The sequence below is a fragment of the Dendrobates tinctorius genome, unplaced genomic scaffold (assembly GCF_039654945.1).
Source record: "Dendrobates tinctorius isolate UK_male_01 unplaced genomic scaffold, ASM3965494v1 ptg000254l, whole genome shotgun sequence".
Classification (NCBI taxonomy): domain Eukaryota; kingdom Metazoa; phylum Chordata; class Amphibia; order Anura; family Dendrobatidae; genus Dendrobates; species Dendrobates tinctorius.
In genome coordinates, this window is record NW_027361921.1 from 12,210,082 (window position 1) to 12,227,533 (window position 17,452).

At 44.1% G+C, this 17,452-nt stretch overlaps 1 protein-coding gene across 4 annotated transcripts in view; it reads left to right on the forward strand.

Moving 5' to 3' along the window:
• Nucleotides 1-17,452, forward strand: part of STAT1 (signal transducer and activator of transcription 1) — a 630,302-nt gene that overhangs the window by 399,305 nt on the left and 213,545 nt on the right. The gene's annotated exons all lie outside the window — the stretch shown is intronic.

Sequence of the window (17,452 nt, forward strand, 5' to 3'; positions counted from 1 at the left end):
GTTCTTCTTTGTTTGATGGCTTGTGACTATCCATCGTCGGCCTCTTGATTACATTCCAGAGGTTTTCAACAGGCTTCAGGTTTGGAGATTGGGATTGCCATGACAGGGATTTGATGTGGTGGTCCTTCATTCACACATTGATTGACCTAGCTGTGTGGCATCGCTCATTGTCCTACAGGAAAAACCAGTCCTGAGTTGGAGAACATTGCCTGAGCAGAAGGAATCAACTGTTTTTCCAGGATAACCTTGTATGCTGCTTGATTCATACATCCTTCGCAAAGATTAACCTGCCCAATTACAGCCTTGCTGAAGCATCCCCAGATCATCATCGATCCTCCATCAAACTTCACAGTGGGTGTAAGACACTGTGGCTTGTACGTCTCACCATGTCTCCATCAAACCATAAAACGACCAGGTGTTGGGCAAAGCTGAACATTAGACTCATCAGAGAAGATTACCTTACTCCAGTCCTCTATGGTCCAATTGTTATGGTCTGTGGCAAACTTCAGCCTGGCTCTCCTTTGCTTTTCATTGATGGGCAGCACGGTGGCTCAGTGGTTAGCGCTGCATCCTTGCAGCACTGGAGTCCTGGGTTCGAATCCCACCAAGGACAACATCTGCAAGGAGTTTGTATGTTCTCCCCGTGTTTGTGTGGGTTTCCTCCGGGTACTCCGGTTTCCTCCCACACTCCAAAGACATACTGATAGGGAATTTAGATTGTGAGCCCCATCAGGGACAGTGAGGAAAATATGTGCAAAAACTGTAAAGCGCTGCGGAATGTGTTAGCGCTATATAAAAATAAAGATTATTATTGATTAAATGTTTTTTCTAACTTTACATGACTTGATCTTTGCCTCTAGGAGTCTGCTACGAACTGTTCTTGCTGTGCACTTCACCCCAGCTGCCATTTGCCATTCCTTTTGTAGGTCACTTTATGTCATCCTGCGGTTGCTGAGTGACACTTGAATAAGATGCTTGTCATCCCGGTCAGTGGAGAGTCGTTTTCGCCCTCTGCCGGTCTGTCTGTAGCTTTGTCCCCAATGTCTGCTGCTTGATCTTTCTGTAATGGACTGCCATCTTAGATATTTTAAGGATGTAGGCAACATGATGCTCACTGTATCCCTCTGCTAATAAAGCCAGAATTGAGCCCTTTTCCTCACTCAAGGCTTTTCTTTTCAGCTCCTTTGGCATGGTTAAAAGCTATTTTTTCATTCCTATTACTTTTGGGATATTACTAGCACTTTCTTTGCCATCCTGCTTGTCCTATTGCAAGAAGATTGTGAACACCACAGCAGGGTTTTTTATACTTTCCTTCGTTAAATAATATTTGGCTCAAGTGATCACCTAATCAGAAGCACATTAAGTACAATGTACTCTGGTTGGAATTCAACTGACACTGGAATGGAATGGCTGTCGGACATGTAGAGAAGCTGATTTTTATAAAACTGTGCAGTGGTCTCTTGATTTTTGCCAGAGATTTTTGATTATGATTTTTGCCATATATGTATATATCTTACATACTTTCCTTTGTTATGTATATTGCCATCCCTTATTACACAGTTCTTTGTCTTGTTATGTACAGCTCCGTGCCTTACATATCAGATTAAATAGAGCCCTGTTTTTTTATTACATATCGTCCTCTCTTCTAAGATAAATAATACAAGGACATGTGATGGAGTAGTGGAAACCTTCTTTTCTAATAGGGGAGTGGAATGACTGGTTGTTCGGTCACCGGCCGCTCCATCAGTAGTAATTTTATACCAAACTACCTGAAGAGCCCGGCTTTGCCCAGGCATAGTAACTAACTGTAGTTAGTTATAACAAATAATGATGGCAGTTAAGGGACCTTATTCCTCCTGCACCTCATGCTCCTTCTTTTTACACAGCCTCCATCTGCACCTTGTGCCTCTCCATTATACACAGCATTTTTCTGCAGTACAGCTTTTATATACACATAGTGGCAGGCAGGGCTGGCATTAGGGGCAGGCAGACAGGCAGCTGCCTAGGTCCCCCCGCTCCCTCAGGGGCCCCCAGCTAGCGGCACATTACACAGCCACTATGGGGCCCCTGTGAGGCAGGGGGCCTGCCTCCTCCAGGGCCGACTCCCCCCGCCGCCGCATTGAACTACAGATCAAAGCAATGATGGAGGAGAGAGCGTCAGCCTCAGACACAGCATCGCGCACTCACTGTGTGCCAGGCAGAGCAGGAGTCGGGAGCAGCGCGGGCACAAGGAGAAGGTGAGCAGTGTTTTTTTTTTGTTTTTTTTTTAATATATCAGTGTGAGTACTGGACTGTGGGGCCATTCGGGGGGGGGCGGCTATATACTGCGCTGGGCTATATACTATGCTGGGCTATATACCATGTTGTGCTGGGCTATATACCATGTGGTGCTGGGCTATATACTAAGCTGGGCTATATACCATGTGGAGCTGGGCTATATACCATGCTGGGGTATATACTATGCTGGGCTGTATACTGTGTTGGGCTATATACTATGATGGGCTATATACCGTGCTGGGCTACATACCATGCTGGGCTATATACTATGCTGGGCTATATACCATGTGGTGCTGGGCTATATACCATGCTGGGCTGTATAGCATGTGGTACTGGGCTATATAATATGCTGGGCTATATACCATGTGGTGCTGGGCTATATACCATGCTGGGCTATATACCATGTGGTGCTGGGCTATATACCGTGCTGGGCTATATACCATGGTGGACTGTGCTGTATATCATGTGGTACTGTGCTATATACCATAGTGGGCTGTGCTATATACTGTGCATAGTGGGCTGTGCAGTATATCATGTGGTACTGTGCTATATACCATAGTGGTGCTGTGCTATATACCTATACTATGTGGGGCTGTGCTATATACCATGTGGTCATGGGCTATATACTATGCGGCTGTGTTATATACCAAGGGGGTACATTTTACATTATATTCTATTGGGGAGGCTGTATTATATAATATGGGGGGTTACATTATATTCTAAGGGAAAGTGGGTTGTATTATATTCTATTTGGGGCTACATTATATTCTATTGGTGGGCTGTATTATATTCTATAGGGGGTGATTGCATCATACGCTATGAGGGGACTACATTATACTATGTGAGGAGGCTACATTGTTTTCTATGGGGGGCTGCATTATATTCTATGGGGGGCTAGATTATATTGTATGGGGGCTTTATTATATTCTATGGGGGCTGCATTATACTATATGAGGAGGGCTACATTGTATTCTATGGAGGGGCTACATTATACTCTGAGGGGGTTGCCATATATTCTATGGAGGGGCTGCATTATATTCTATGGGGGGGTTACATTATATTCTGTGGAGTGGCTGCATTATACTCGGAGGGGTAGCTGCATTATGCTGTAAGGGGTGGCTGCATTATACTATAAGAGGGGGGCTGCATTATATTCTATAGGGGCTTCATTATATTGTATGGCGGGGTTGCATTATACTCTATGGGGTGGCTGCATTATGCTTTATGTGGGCTGCATTATACTGTATTGAGGACTATGGGGAATACATTATATGAAGAACTATGGGGTGCATTATATTATGGGAAGTGAATTGTACTACATGGATAACTATGGCGGTCCATTATAGTATATGGAGCACTATGAGGAGTGTATTATACTATATGAAGGACTGAGCAGTGTATTTTAATGGAGGGCTATGAGGAGTGTATTATACTATATTGAGGACTATGGTGAGTGTATTATACTATTTGGAGGACTGAGGAGTGTATTATACTATATGGAGGACTATAGTGAGTGTATTATACAATATGGAGGACTAAAGTATAGGGAGTGTATTATACAATATGGAGGACCATTGGGGACATTATATTATATGGAGGACTATGGGGTGTAAAATGTAGATGTGCTGCTGATAACATGATACTGTATGGTGATCTGTTAGTGATCCATTAGTGATTGTCCTGTCCCATTATTCTTTCTCAGATGGTGGAACGAGGCTGGAAAACAAGTGTTGAACTACTTCAATATTGTCGATCACACTCATTTAGCGACCTGAACACAGCGCATGTAAATACAATCGAAATGCTTCTGTGTGATATGCAATATGTTAGCATTTGGGGCCCCATTTTAAACTTTGCCTAGGGCCCCACTTTGCCTAAAACCGGCCCTGGTGGCAGGCAGTGTCATCGGGCAGACAGCACTGCCACGTCCCCTCCATGCCATCTCTGTCCCATCCCCCCCATACCAGCACCTTCCTGCCAGGCCAGCAGCTGGTTCACAGACCCAATCCTGGGTCGTTTTTTCCTGTTTTCCCTGCCTGAACTCTTGTTAAATGCGAGATCCTAGGCAGCTAAAGAACCTGTGATGATATCGCGACCATGTAACAAGTCACGTACTTGGGAGGAGTAGTCAAACACAGGGCTGTGCTGGTGCTGGGGTAGAAGTGTCAGCTTATGTCACAGAGCAGGGTCTTATATCACATCACTGGGGGAAGTATAGTAACCCCGCATACATGGTGTAAGGATTCTACTCGCTTAGGTGTGACGGGAGACAGTCAAGAGGCAGGTTTCCTTAAAGTTCATGCGGTTTATTAAGTCATAAACCAAACAGCACGTCACCAAAATAAACAGCCTTCAGTTCAGGAGACAAAGTAACATCAAATGTCTTTTCCTTCAGGCTCAGCCCGCTAGCCTCAGCGCACATAGGAGGTGTATACCCCTCACACACAGCTCTCTGGTTCAGGAGCAGGCCACATTATAAGGGTGTAGCCACACCCATGAACCCAGCAGCTGACTGGTCACATGACTGTGACCTCACCACAGGTCCTTGAAACAATAATAATACAGCAATATTTGTTATGCCTTACATTATGGAGACAAGCCATTTATGAGACACATATCTCCCATCGACTACACAACCCTTAGCCCTGCCACATACCTCCCCCCTCTGCCTAAAGCCATGGGGCTTGGCACTTTCACCTACCAGGCAAGGGATTCTTGAGAGGGCATCGGCATTACCATGTAGTTTCCCGGCCCTATGCTCTACATGGAAGTTGAAATCTTGCAGGGCTAAGAACCAGCGGGTGACCCTAGCATTCTTACCCTTCGTTTCCCTCATCCATCTGAGTGGAGCATGATCGGATATTAATCTGCATTTACGTCCCACCAGATAGTACGGTAGCGTATCCACGGCTCACTTTATGGCCACACACTGCTTCTCTACGACTGAGTAATTATTTTCACATGATAGCTTCCTACTCAGGTAGAGGACAGGATGTTCCTCCCCATGTATCTCCTGGGAGAGGACTGCACCTATCCTGACATCTGAGGCATCTGTCTGAAGGATGAACTCTTTTTTTAAAGTCTGGGGCCACCAGAATGGGCTGCTTACATAGAGCCCCTTTCATTTCTTGGAAGGCCGACTCTGCCTCTTCAGACCATGTGACCATCACTGACTTTGTCCCCTTAAGCAGATCAGTTAGAGGTGCAGCCATTGTGGCGAAGTTAGGGATGAACCTTCTGTAATATCCCACGATCCCCAGGAAGGCTTTAACTTGCTTCTTTGACAGAGGTCTCGGCCATGTTTGAATTGCCTCCACTTTATTGATTTGGGGTTTGATCTCGCCACGCCCCACTACATATCCGAGGTACTTGGCTTCCTCCTTACCCAAGGCACACTTTTTCGGGTTTATTGTAAACCCCACCTCAATTAGAGCGTCAAACACTGCTTGGACCTTTTCCAGGTGAGACTCCCAGTCCGGAGTAAAGATGACGATATCATCCAGGTACGTGGCAGCGTATAGCTTATGAGATGCAAGGATTCTATCCATAGCCCTCTGGAAAGTTGCTGGCGCTCCCTGCATGCCAAACTGCATCCGGACATACTGGAAGCATCCATCTGGTGTGGAGAAAGACGTTTTCTCCTTGGCTTCCTGTGCCATGGGGATCTGCCAGTATCCCTTTGTCAGATCCAAAGTAGTTATGTACCTGGCAGGTTCAAGTCTTGATGAGCTCATCAACACGTGGCATGGGATAAGCGTCGAACTTGGAGACCTCATTCAGCTTCCGGTAATCGTTGCAGAACCTCCATTCACCATCAGGTTTTGGGACCAGGACAATCGGGCTCGACCAGCCGCTCTTGGATTCCTCATTGACCCCGAGCTTCAACATACGCTGTACCTCCTTGGCGATTACCTCTCGCCGGGCCTCAGAAATAAGATACAGTTTCACATTCACCCGCACATGTGGCTCGGTCAGAACTTCTTGCTCCACCACCTTCATGCACCCCGGAAACTCTGAAAACAAGTCCCTGTTTTTCTGGAGTAACTCCTTGCACTGCTGTTTCTGGGCGTTCGATAGGGTCTCCGCTATGGTAACCACCCTAACCTCTCCTTCTAGGTTGTCCATACCTGAGTGAAGTTGGCACCCCATGTTCTTAAAAGATGAATAAAAATACACCATTTGTTTGTGCTGCGTTTGTGCTGGTTTGTGCCGCAAAAATGAACGTTTGCGCCGCTTTGGTTCCAGAGATATTGCGCGTTATATTTTTATGAAGCTCCGCCCACTTTCCACCCCATGTTCTTAAATTTTAAAAATGAATACACCATTTGTTTGTGCTGCGTTTGTGCTGGTTTGTGCCGCAAAAATGAATGTTTGCACCGCTTTGGTTTCCGAGATATTGTGCGCTCAATTTGCTGAAACTCCACCCACTTTCCACCCCATGTTCTTAAATTTTAAAAATGAATACACCATTCGTTTGTGCTGCGTTTGTGCTGGTTTGTGCCGCAAAAATGAACGTTTGCGCCGCTTTGGTTCCAGAGATATTGCGCCTTATATTTTTATGAAGCTCCGCCCACTTTCCACCCCATGTTCTTAAATTTTAAAAATGAATACACCATTTGTTTGTGCTGCGTTTGTGCTGGTTTGTGCCGCAAAAATGAACGTTTGCACCGCTTTGGTTTCCGAGATATTGTGCGCTCAATTTGCTGAAACTCCACCCACTTTCCACCCCATGTTCTTAAATTTTAAAAATGAATACACCATTCGTTTGTGCTGCGTTTGTGCTGGTTTGTGCCGCAAAAATGAACGTTTGCGCCGCTTTGGTTCCAGAGATATTGCGCGTTATATTTTTATGAAGCTCCGCCCACTTTCCACCCCATGTTCTTAAATTTTAAAAATGAATACACCATTTGTTTGTGCTGCGTTTGTGCTGGTTTGTGCCGCAAAAATGAACGTTTGCACCGCTTTGGTTTCCGAGATATTGTGCGCTCAATTTGCTGAAACTCCACCCACTTTCCACCCCATGTTCTTAAATTTTAAAAATGAATACACCATTCGTTTGTGCTGCGTTTGTGCTGGTTTGTGCCGCAAAAATGAACGTTTGCGCCGCTTTGGTTCCAGAGATATTGCGCGTTATATTTTTATGAAGCTCCGCCCACTTTCCACCCCATGTTCTTAAATTTTAAAAATGAATACACCATTTGTTTGTGCTGCGTTTGTGCTGGTTTGTGCCGCAAAAATGAACGTTTGCACCGCTTTGGTTTCCGAGATATTGTGCGCTCAATTTGCTGAAACTCCACCCACTTTCCACCCCATGTTCTTAAATTTTAAAAATGAATACACCATTCGTTTGTGCTGCGTTTGTGCTGGTTTGTGCCGCAAAAATGAACGTTTGCGCCGCTTTGGTTCCAGAGATATTGCGCGTTATATTTTTATGAAGCTCCGCCCACTTTCCACCCCATGTTCTTAAATTTTAAAAATGAATACACCATTTGTTTGTGCTGCGTTTGTGCTGGTTTGTGCCGCAAAAATGAACGTTTGCACCGCTTTGGTTTCCGAGATATTGTGCGCTCAATTTGCTGAAACTCCACCCACTTTCCACCCCATGTTCTTAAATTTTAAAAATGAATACACCATTCGTTTGTGCTGCGTTTGTGCTGGTTTGTGCCGCAAAAATGAACGTTTGCGCCGCTTTGGTTCCAGAGATATTGCGCGTTATATTTTTATGAAGCTCCGCCCACTTTCCACCCCATGTTCTTAAATTTTAAAAATGAATACACCATTTGTTTGTGCTGCGTTTGTGCTGGTTTGTGCCGCAAAAATGAACGTTTGCACCGCTTTGGTTTCCGAGATATTGTGCGCTCAATTTGCTGAAACTCCACCCACTTTCCACCCCATGTTCTTAAATTTTAAAAATGAATACACCATTCGTTTGTGCTGCGTTTGTGCTGGTTTGTGCCGCAAAAATGAACGTTTGCGCCGCTTTGGTTCCAGAGATATTGCGCCTTATATTTTTATGAAGCTCCGCCCACTTTCCACCCCATGTTCTTAAATTTTAAAAATGAATACACCATTTGTTTGTGCTGCGTTTGTGCTGGTTTGTGCCGCAAAAATGAACGTTTGCACCGCTTTGGTTTCCGAGATATTGTGCGCTCAATTTGCTGAAACTCCACCCACTTTCCACCCCATGTTCTTAAATTTTAAAAATGAATACACCATTCATTTGTGCTGCGTTTGTGCTGGTTTGTGCCGCAAAAATGAACGTTTGCGCCGCTTTGGTTCCAGAGATATTGTGCGTTATATTTTTATGAAGCTCCGCCCACTTTCCACCCCATGTTCTTAAATTTTAAAAATGAATACACCATTTGTTTGTGCTGCGTTTGTGCTGGTTTGTGCCGCAAAAATGAACGTTTGCACCGCTTTGGTTCCAGAGATATTGTGCGCTCAATTTGCTGAAACTCCACCCACTTTCCACCCCATGTTCTTAAATTTTAAAAATGAATACACCATTCGTTTGTGCTGCGTTTGTGCTGGTTTGCGCTGCAAAAAAAAACGTTTGTGCCGCTTTGGTTTATTAACGTTTGTGCCGCTTTGGTTTACGAGATATTGTGCGCTCAATTTGCTGTAACTCCACCCACTTTCCACCCCATGTTCTCAAATTTTAAAAATAAATAAATACATCATTCGTTTGTGCTGTATCTCGCACTGAGTTTGTGCCTCAAATCACTGTAACTGATATATGGATAAAGGGAGATAAAAAGAAATGAAAAACACCGGCTAGCCATAGCAATTTTATAATAAAAAAATGTATAAATTGTTCCTTACTAGACCCCATACTTCATTTCGATTTCCTGCTTGTGATGCTCCTCCCCCACACACTGTAACTTGGGGAAAGGCCTAACAATTTGACTACTAGCTGAGAGACTCCCAGGGTAAATCAAGTGTACTTACTTATTTGAACTGAAAATGTGCTAAACTGTCTTGGTAGATTTCTGCAAAGCTATTACCTGAGCAAAGAAACTTTAGTTCAATCATGGAGTTGTACTTTTATCTGTCTACAACAGTGTTTCCCAAGCAGGGTGCCTGCAGGTGTTGCAAAACTACAACTCCCAGCATGACAGGACAGTCAAAGGCTGTCCGGGTATGCTGGGGGTTGTAGTTCTCCAACACATCAAGTTGTTTGTAATTACAGTAATGCTTTAACCCATTAAAAGAGTACTCTGCTGCAAAACTTATCCCCTATCCCACCCCCCGGGGGGGGGGGGGGGGTTTGGTACTGACCACTGGGACCCCCTGCAATCTCCTGCAGTGGCCCTCAGTGCTCCCCTGCATGGAGCAATCACCGCCCTGTGCAGAGTGACTGCCAACCACAGGGCTTTGCTGTGGCAGGCACGCCCCCACCATTTATTACTATGGGAGAGGCAGAGATACACAATAGACTTTTCATCTGTAAAAGTAGAGAGAAGTGAGCATGCTAAGAATAGGATTATTTAATCTCAGTACAGTGATCCCTCAACACATACAATGGCCCCAACATACGATCATTTCAACATATGAAGGACTCTGTTGAATGCAGCATCACCTGCTGCTCCAGTATGGTTTTAACATACGATGATTCACCTGGAACTAATTACCATTGTATGTTGAGGGACCACTGTATCTTAACTATTAAAAATTATGTAATCAATTATTTTCCATATAATACACTGCATGTAAAACTAATAAAAACATTTTTTGTTTTGATCAGATGCCCAGGAAGCCAGCCTGTGACTATGATGACATTATAAATGTCATCTGTTCTTCACATGAAAAAATTATTACAGGACAGGCAATAGCATTCCCCTCAGAAAAAGTATGGGTAGACTTGTGTCAAAAATTAAATAACAAAATGTCACCAAAAAACCTTTACACGTTTGTAAAGACAAATCGGCACAATGTATGGGAAGCCCTTGGTCTGTACAAAGATGTTACAAATATCCCAAAACAACCTTCCAACAGTGAGAGCTCAGAAGGAACAGAGAGTCATTCATCAGTTCAGTGCTATGACATTCAGTTTGAGTTCAGTCTTTCTTTTCAGAGCTGGATCAAAATTTGGCCTGAAAAAGTAATTTACAATGACAAATCTATGTATGCTGATAAAAGAGAATACACAATCTTAAAACCTGGTACATGGACTCACATATTGAATGAGGAGATCTGGAAAAATATCAAGTCATCGTGCACACTTAAATTCAGGAGGGCAAAGGTTTATCCAAATGTTGTATCTAACTACATAGATATAACAGGGTGCTGCACAGAGTGTGATGCACAACTATCCATAAAAGTTGAAGAAATACCAGAGATTGCTAAGCCAGTAGTGCTTAAGTGTATGATCTGCAATATTGATGACAGTCTCTACACAGGAAAATCAAAACGTAAATTATCAGGAGATTTAAGAAAAAGGTTGTCAAAAGAACTCTGGGAAGGACGAAAACAAGCACATGTATGGCGAGCAGCTGAGGCTTATAAAGTTATGGATGTTGGTGACCCTGAGCCTAGCCATCTACCAAATCTAGCAACGTTAAGAAAAGCCAAGCAAGAGATTGGCGAAAGAGAGTTAATGCACAAGGACCCAATTCTTTCATTACATCTCCTGAAATACAGTGTTCCTCAGACTGGAAGCATACACAACATTGGTCTAGATACATTTTTTTGCCATTACTGGACCCAGTCTCAGATGCAAGTCTACCAAATAAAGTCAAAGAACTTGGGTTCCTATGTAAGTTTTGATGCAACAGGTTCAGTAGTGAGAAAACTAAAAAGACCTGTTGGCATTTCTGCACACATCTTTTTGTACCAAGGGGTTTTGTGTTCGAGTGGAGATCATATCCCAGTAGTGCAGATGCTTTCTGAGAGCCATACTGTTAATTCTATAGCACAATGGCTGACTGAATGGAAACAAGCAGGTGCTACTGTTCCAAAGGAAGCAGTTTGTGATTTCTCCCTCGCTTTGCTTGGAGCTCTAGTTAAGGCTTTCACTCCTTACCCCGACTTGAAGACATATATAAATCAGTGTTTTGGAGTGTTGACCAGGAATGTTGCATCAAAACTACCACCATGCTTTATTAGAATTGATGTTGCGCACTGTATCAAGCTTATTAGCCGATGGGAATGTCTGAGGCAAGCTGGAAACAGAGTAAGGGAATTCTATCTCAGAGCAATGGCACAACTTCTACAGTCTACATCACTTGATGATGCGAGAGAACTCATTCATTCAATTTCAGTTGTTGCTTTTAGTGAATCAGAAGGGAATGATGACAGAGGCACACCAGTTTTATCAGAGACTAGCAAAGTTCAACTGAAGAGACGGATTGCAGAGGGACGTGTTTTACCCACTGTCACTGAAGATGACTATGGAGTAGAGATGAAAGAACAAGAGGATGAGCCAATTCAACCATGCCAAACAGACCTGAAAATATGGGCAACAGAAATTTGTGAAAGGAGTAAGATGCTTGCAGCAAATCATGGTGACCGAGACAATTTACATTTCCTTCCAGAACTTGTTCCAAATCTTTTAAGAATGGCATGTTACCTTCCACTTTGGACAGCCATAATGGTTCCACACTTTAAAAGTGTGAACATGACAGCAAGTTCTGCAAATGTTGAGGCTGAATTTAAGAACATAAAAAATGGACTCTTTAAACATGAATGTCTCCCTATTAGAACCGACCGATTTGTAATTCGTCACCTTGAATTTATGGAAGGCAAAATGAGACTTTCCTCAGCTCCCATAAAGAAAACCGAAAGCAGTGAAAATATGAGCCAAGAGAATGGGCAAAAAAACAGCAACTGTGAGGAGGATTCACAAGTTCACATAAAATTGGGTGATGAAAGTAGCTTGCAGGAGCAGCCTGTTGAAAATTGAAAAGGTCTCAGTATTCCTCCAAAAAAGAGATTGTCCTACCTAACCCCATGTTCCGAGTTGCTGCACATGGACACAAAATTTAACCGAAAAAAAAAGGTGAGCATTTTGAAAAATGGTAACCATCTAGCTAAAAAAACAATACAAGTAAACAAAAAGCTTATAAGTATCATTAATACCTGTGCATTTGATTCATTTTGCCAGTGTCTTTGTTGTGCATTCTGGGACAGTGGATTATTTTGCAATTATGTCATCAAAGAAAACACCGTTGAAATTTTTGAATTGGTGCAGACAATTGTGACAAAGGGAGTTGGAAAGGAAGTTTATGCAATGAGGGCTAAAATACTGTCTGGAATATTTGAATATGTTCAGCTGAAGTCAGGTGTGAGGCAGGTCAATGCTGAATGTAATGTTGCACACATAATCTCAATGACAATGAGACAGGTACCAAGTGTAATAATTAAAACACAGTGGTCTTCTGTGTACTGCAATAGAAATATAGCTAATTCAAGAGCAATCCCTCTTCTGCCAATCAATATACATATTTTAGAAACTAATGGACTTAGTAAACTTCAGCTAGCATTGGAAGATGGGCTACACCTAAATGTTTCAAAATGTCTAAAGCCATTAAAGTCACCTCAAGAGTGTCCAGATGGCTTGAAAATTCAGGATGCATCTTCATTGAAATTCCTTTGCAGTGGTTCGGTCACGCACAGCTGCACCACTGGACAAGTACTTTGTATTGAAATAAGTGCAGAAACACAGTATACACTGTCCGAAATACCTGTGAACATACATCTGGACAGTCATTCATTTGTGCTACGAGGGGTTGTTGCCTTCATTCCAGGAACTGGCAATATGTCTCTTGGTCATTATGTTGCCTATTGTAGAAGAAAATTTAATGGCTGGGAGAAATATGATGACCTGTGTGACTTTATTACAACAGCCTCTGCAAAGACCAAGATACAACCCCATGTTGTAATATTTACAAAGGAGGAGTGAATATGTGGAGAATCTGTCTCATCATGAGTCCCGTGGCAAGTCACAGGCTCCAAGATTGTTGTGGAAAGTTTAAAAGTATCCTGGCACCAAACAAAGTGTTAGTAATGCTTTCCTCTAAGGTTGTTTTGGTGCTTAAAGTGTATGTTTAAAATAACCTAAAATATGCCTGACCAATATTTTTTTATTCTGTTAACATTTTGTTAATGTGGATTTCCCATTATGATTAAACCGTTTCATGGTTCTTTAAACAGTTCTGCTGTCTACAAAGTTTCATCTGTTATTGGTAATTCCATTTTTATCTGTGTTTGATTTGCAAAGATTTATTAAGCTCTGAAGGTCCTGTTTAGTTGGACAGCTATATTAAAATAACAATACTTTTGTTTTGAGCCAGACACAAAATCATGGTCTACCACGGTTTTGAGTCCAGCAAGAAAACCACATATGGAGCAAAAATGAGCCAACTAGGGTCACTTGCGGACCCCAGCCAGATCATAGAAATGAATGGAGCGTATGCCCAGTATGCCCAAATGTAATGTTAACCCAGCCATATTCACACTGCAATCCAAAGCCATCACACACAAAGTGGTGATGTCTACGGTCATTGCATATTTATGCAAAGATTTTCATAGAAGATGACAGTCACTTTACATAAACTGGCCAACGTCAAAAGTAATCACAATCTTTTTTTTCCCTGGAATTCTTTTTATAGTGCAACGTAATTTGGCTAAACAATGTGTTAGGCCTGCTGGGTAATATAAAAAAAAGAAACAAAACCCCTCAGCAGGCCCAGATGGAACTATGGGAGCCACTGGGTCCTAAAACCCTCCCTGCAAGGTGACGTCATCAGGGAGAGGACAGCCAACACTCACGTGACAAAAATAACCAATAAGACTGCAGCTGAAAAGTCAGACACACCTCTGGCTGAGAAACCACAACAGAAAATATATACAATAATTTAATAACGTTGAGACCAGGTGCGGACCACTGGTGCCCCCGCCGATCTAGATTCCCTACGCTGCAACCCTAACTAGACCGTCAGACTTCACACCCGCAAGGGCGATCCACCCGACCACCATCTCCCTAGTCTCACTCCTGTCTCCAACCTGACTAGGGTGGGGGCCCTAGGTTTACAGCTGGTAGTGGCAGAATGTAAATAGGGCACCAGCTTGCCACAGATGTTCTTACCTGGTCCGTAGAAGAAACTGCAGAAGCAAACAATATCTCGGAAACCAAAGCGGTGCAAACGTTCATTTTTGCGGCACAAACCAGCACAAACGCAGCACAAACAAATGGTGTATTCATTTTTAAAATTTAAGAACATGGGGTGGAAAGTGGGTGGAGCTTCATAAAAATATAACGCGCAATATCTCTGGAACCAAAGCGGCGCAAACGTTCATTTTTGCGGCACAAACGAATGGTGTATTCATTTTTAAAATTTAAGAACATGGGGTGGAAAGTGGGTGGAGTTTCAGCAAATTGAGCGCACAATATCTCGGAAACCAAAGCGGTGCAAACGTTCATTTTTGCGGCACAAACCAGCACAAACGCAGCACAAACAAATGGTGTATTCATTTTTAAAATTTAAGAACATGGGGTGGAAAGTGGGCGGAGCTTCATAAAAATATAACGCGCAATATCTCTGGAACCAAAGCGGCGCAAACGTTCATTTTTGCGGCACAAACCAGCACAAACGCAGCACAAACGAATGGTGTATTCATTTTTAAAATTTAAGAACATGGGGTGGAAAGTGGGTGGAGTTTCAGCAAATTGAGCGCACAATATCTCAGAAACCAAAGCGGTGCAATCGTTCATTTTTGCGGCACAAACCAGCACAAACGCAGCACAAACAAATGGTGTATTCATTTTTAAAATTTAAGAACATGGGGTGGAAAGTGGGCGGAGCTTCATAAAAATATAACGCGCAATATCTCTGGAACCAAAGCGGCGCAAACGTTCATTTTTGTGGCACAAACCAGCACAAACGCAGCACAAACGAATGGTGTATTCATTTTTAATATTTAAGAACATGGGGTGGAAAGTGGGTGGAGTTTCAGCAAATTGAGCGCACAATATCTCGGAAACCAAAGCGGTGCAAACGTTCATTTTTGCGGCACAAACCAGCACAAACGGAGCACAAACAAATGGTGTATTCATTTTTAAAATTTAAGAACATGGGGTGGAAAGTGGGTGGAGCTTCATAAAAATATAACGCGCAATATCTCTGGAACCAAAGCGGCGCAAACGTTCATTTTTGCGGCACAAACCAGCACAAACGCAGCACAAACAAATGGTGTATTTTTATTCATCTTTTGAGAACATGGGGTGCCAACTTCACTCAGGTGTTGTCCAGCAAGGACGGAGTTACCACTGGCTCTCTATCTTGCCACGGCTTGATGAGGTTGACATGGTAAACCTGGTATGGCTTCCGTCTTCCGGGTTGGTGGATCTTGTAGTTTACGTCTCCCAGCTTCTCCACCACCTCATACGGCCCTTGCCATTTGGCAAAGAACTTACTCTCCACAGTCGGGATTAGCATGAGAACTCGGTCTCCCGTATTGAACTGCCTCACTCTGCCTGACCGGTTGTAGACCCTGGCCTGAGCCTCTTGTGCCTGGCGGAGATGTTCTTTAACAATGGGCATCGCCTTTGCAACCCTCTGCTGCATCAGTGCCACATGCTCAATGATGCTTCTGTGGGGCGTGACTTCGGCTTCCCAGGTTTCCTTGGCTTTATCTAGGAGACCTCGCGGATGCCGGACGTACAGAAGCTCGAAGGACGAGAACCCCGTGGAGGCCTGGGGGACTTCACAGATAGAAAACAGCAAATACGGTAAGAGACAATCCCAGTCTCTACCATCTTTCTCTGACTTTTCTCAGCATGCTCTTCAGTGTCTTGTTAAACCTCTCAACAAGGCCATCTGACTGCGGATGGTACACTGAAGTCGTCAACTGGGAGATTTGCAAGACTCTGCACAAGTCCCTCATCGCCTTGCTCATAAAAGGTGTCCCCTGGTCGGTCAGGATCTCCTTTGGCAAACCCATCCAGGAAAACACATGGACCAGCTCGCGAGCTATACTCTTCGCGGAGGAGTTTCTCAGGGGAATGGCCTCAGGATAGCGTGTGGCATAGTCCAGGATGACTAATATATACTGATGGCCCCGAGCTGATTTAACTAAGGGATCGACCAAGTCCATGGCAATTCTCTCAAATGGCACCTCAATAATCGGCAGTGCCACAAGAGGGTTCCGAAAATGAGATCTGAGGGCAGTTAACTGACATGTCGGGCAGGACCTGCAATAGTTTGCTATTTCCCGATGACACCCAGGCCAATAGAACCTCTGTACAATCCGTTCCTGCGGTTTTTCCACCCCCAGGTGTCCCCCCAAGATGTGTGAATGGGCCATGTCCAACACTTTCCGTCTATAGGGGCCTGTTACTATTAACTGCTCTACCACCTCCTCCCTCATTTTCGTGACCCGATATAACAATTCCCCTTTCAACATAAAATAGGGAAACCTTGTGTCTGCTCCTGGCTCTTGTACCACCCCATTAATGACGGTGACATTGTTGAAGGCTTCTCTCAGCGTTAGGTCCCTATGTTGGGCAGTCCCAAAATTCTCACCGGCCACCCCTAACTCTGGAAGGTCAGATACAGGGGACCCTTCCTCCTCATCCCCCACAAGGACACATAAAGGAAACCCGTCTGCCTCTGGTGGTGGCGATACCTCATTGGGGTAGATTGGTTCCCCGCTCTTGCTAGCACACTCAGAACCCTTCCTCCACAGATCCCAAAACAGACAGAAATCCCGGCCAATAATTATAGAATGCAACAAGTCACGAACAACGCCAACTTCATGCGACTCGGTGCCATGCGCCGTTTCAATGTTCACCCTGGCCATAGGGTAGTCCTTTGCAGCGCCATGTATGCACCGAACGCCAATCTTTTTACCCGGGAGTATGTTGAGAGGAAAACTGGCTCTCACAAGGGTCACCAAGCTCCCGGAGTCCAGAAGCGCCATTGCTGCTCAACCATTCACCTTCACGGGACACGCTTGTGGGTCCTCGTTAGGTGGCGAGTTCACACTGTTAGCTGGATATGTGTAGTATGAACTACGGCGTCCCATGCTCCAGACGGGCAGCTATATGTCCAGGCCCGTGGCACTTCCAGCAAATAATATCACCCGTGGGGACATTGGGCCCCGCCTTCCCCGCCCCTTTTGACCTTGGATGACCCACCCCTTTTTGGGACTCCGCCCCCTGTTGGGACCCCCAATA